A 3,510-nucleotide genomic window follows, 5' to 3' on the forward strand; every position below is an offset into this window, starting at 1 on the left:
ATTATAGTTCAACAGTCCTCCTTTCTGATAATGTGGGTGTAATAATGAAGAATCTTTAAAATCTTTAAAATCTACAGATAGTAAGTAGAGTAACAATAATGATAATTTATATTTGATTATCGAAAATTATTAAAATGTACAAACTTTTCTTTTCAATGACATGAATTTTTAAAATATGAATTAATGAATTGGCTGGAACCAATTTTCAATTTTTACGAAACAAAAATTAAACTGAGAGGAAACATAGAGGAAAAATTTCTAATTGTATTGTTTATAAGGTAAAGAAATTGAATTCTAAGGTTAAGACCTTTTCTTCAACACCTTTTGATTTAAATATTTCGAATAATAATAAATTTGATTTAATCGTAGAGAAGACCAAAATAAAGATTACATTAAAGTAATATTTTTCAAACCATAGTTGAGAAATCAGAAATAAAAGTATTTTTATAGAACTAAAAAACTTTTTTTTACAATAGGTGCTTGTAATGCTTTTTAAGCCCTAAAAATTATTTTGTTCAATTAAGTCTTTATTTCAGAACAATAGGTAAAAAGTAAGAGAGGATTTTTGTTACAACTAAAATGTCAATTAGGGTAAAGGGGGGGGGGGGGGCAACGCCAACCAGTGGGACAAAGGTGATTTTCCTTATAGCATGGCTATTATTTAACAATTTTAGTTCTACTTCGCATCAAATAAATCTATTTCATCAGAGAGATTTTGTTACTTACTAAAATCTTGAAAATTGACGTTGCAAGAGAGAAATTATACAGAAAACAGTTTTTACCACGAAAGAATGGAAGTTTCGCAGACAGAAATATAAAGTTTTCAACTCCATTGACAATGCTTACCGTATAAAAATTTGATATTTTGACAGATAAAATAATATCACACAATCTAATCATATTAATTAGACGTAATTCAAGTCCAAAATATAACATATCTCATAAATAAGTGAGGCTTGGTCAGGGGGGCAAGCATGACGAAAATAATATTGACAAGTGCTTAGGTGAAACACGTATCACAAGTTTCGTCGATAAATGATCGGCAATATAGAACAGCAAATTATCTTGTGGGCTACATGAAAGAAACTATTAAATATTATTATTATCAATCCGGTCGGTATGCAGATGTCTTGTATTGGTACAGTAGAAACATTGCGTAAATTCTGTTTCCAGCAAAATGTCAACGAATAAGAGATTATATTACAGCTATCTCTATTTTTATTCAAAATAACTTATTCTTCTTGTTGGGCATCTTTAAAGATAATTTTTCCAGTACATAAAATACCACAGAAGCAAACCATCATATTTTTTTATCTTTAAATGTTTTGATTTTCATAAAAAGCTGCAGACGGCTTTGCCCTCAGGTGAGGGGCAAATCCGACGAAATACAGCATGTTAGAAATAATTAAATTACCAAATCATTGTTTTTTATGTGATTAATACTTATAGAAATATAATATAATGTAGAACTCGAAATGAGAAAAAACTGGATCAATTCAACATCTTATTAACTTTAATAAAAACATTGACTGTTAACTTGTTAGCGCCCCCCCCCTTACCATAAATGAATAAAGTAGAAAATTGTTCACGCCTGATTTGCTCGAATTATATTTCAATTAAAATTTTTTTAAATTATACAACAAATATCACAGAGTGTTCATATTGTAGGCGATCGTTCATTTGCAATTACATTTCAAATTTATACTATAAAAGTGATAATGGAAAGAGCAAACGAAAGAGCAAAAATCGACGAAATATTTTATCTTTTAAATTGTGGCACGTCAAAATGTAAATGCTTTTGACTGAATTGAATCTTGGTAAAAAGAAATCGAAGAGATTCATTATACCACATTTTTGTACAACCGGGTGGAATAATCTAAATATTTGTTTCATTTCCTAGAAAGTATCAAAAGTAGCGTCGTTGACGTAGAAAAGCAAGTTTTCTTTGAATTCTTTGTAGGCTATGAATTTGGCTACATCGAGATGTGCAAAACTAGCCGAATTCTTGGAACCGACTGATGCAATGGAAGAATCACACTTCTTACTGTTTTACTCAATGCTGTTTATAAGATAACCAGCAGTGCGATATAAAGCATTCTTCTCAATAGTACCTAATGGATCAGTAGATATTGGTAATAAACATAAATCCATTGTGGCATTGGCTGGAGAAGGTGGAAAAATGGGTATGATGATCCAGTCACTTGAGTTTCTTGCAACTGATTTCTGGCTACACTGATTGCATTAGCTGAGGTAGCTTTAGCAGGTCCTAGTAATGATGGTGCAATTACCGGTAATGCCTTCTTGGAAACATTACAGAAGTTTTCGGAAATACTTTTTTGAGTTATTGGTGATAAATTTAAGTTTATGGTTTGAGCTGGTAAATTTTTGTTATGCTTAGTATTATTTTTCTTTTGACATTTACTTTCCTGAAGGAACTCAGACAGATAGTAGCTTTCGTCATAATCGTAGGTACTGGAACGAATGGGTCTGGAATACTGCGCAATGGAAATTAATCGCAAGTTGTATTTAAATTCTAAAACATTAGGCATAACATGCTTTGAACGAATTACGCTAAATAAGTTTTTAATAACATCCTGGCTAAATCTGGGTTTGAGGACAAATTAAAAACCTGTCTTATTTAGCAAATACTCGCTGAGCTCAATGACGGATATTGTGGTCAGCATGAATACTTTCTGACAAGGTTTGAAAAATCCTGCCTTACCAATTCGAATCCTTCCCATAAGGTTCGTAATATCCTTCAGAAAAGTAATTGTTTCCTCGTATTTGTCTGTGCTGTATTTGCTGATCGCACTTTGTAGATTCCTCGATGTCATCAATCTGTACCACTTTGCAAGATTGCCAAAGAACCAAGGAGTAGTTTCATACTCGGGTTTTGAGTTTGCATTTCCTCAAAAATACAATGCAGCGTTCACTTCTGGTTTCCAAATTTTGTATGCCCTGTTAACCTTCATTTTTTGAAAATTTCTTTTTTTTAAAGAATGACATCTTCTGCCTTAATGTGTGGTGTTAAAGTGAAAACTAAGTCTTCTTGTGACTTTAGCATTTCAATTAAATGATCAGCGTCAACAATATTTGTAGGAAAATCGTAAGCTTCCTGAATATCATGTGATAAATAAATTTTTTTGTTTTTGACTATGCTTTGCAGTGTATTTTTTAGCAAATGTGGCACATCTGCAAAGAAGTAAAGAAGACGGTGAGAATCCCCATGCGGATAAGAAATCGAATTTTTTATTCCAGTGTTTCTGCGAGTAGTGATTTCAAACGCATTTCAGCAGGCAACATTATACGGTCCCATATCAAACGTTACACTATTGGCTCTTAACCCGATGGTTTCTGCTTTGGCGATTATCTGTAAAATAATGGGCTTTAATAAGGCACCATCAAAACTGGAACCTGCAAAGTCATACCTTACAACTTGTTTCCAGCGCGCACTAGTTCCAGCTAAAATATAAACATTGGCATGCATGACCTAACCCTTCATACCAGCTG

The sequence above is a fragment of the Belonocnema kinseyi genome, chromosome 3 (genome assembly GCF_010883055.1).
Source record: "Belonocnema kinseyi isolate 2016_QV_RU_SX_M_011 chromosome 3, B_treatae_v1, whole genome shotgun sequence".
Taxonomy (NCBI): domain Eukaryota; kingdom Metazoa; phylum Arthropoda; class Insecta; order Hymenoptera; family Cynipidae; genus Belonocnema; species Belonocnema kinseyi.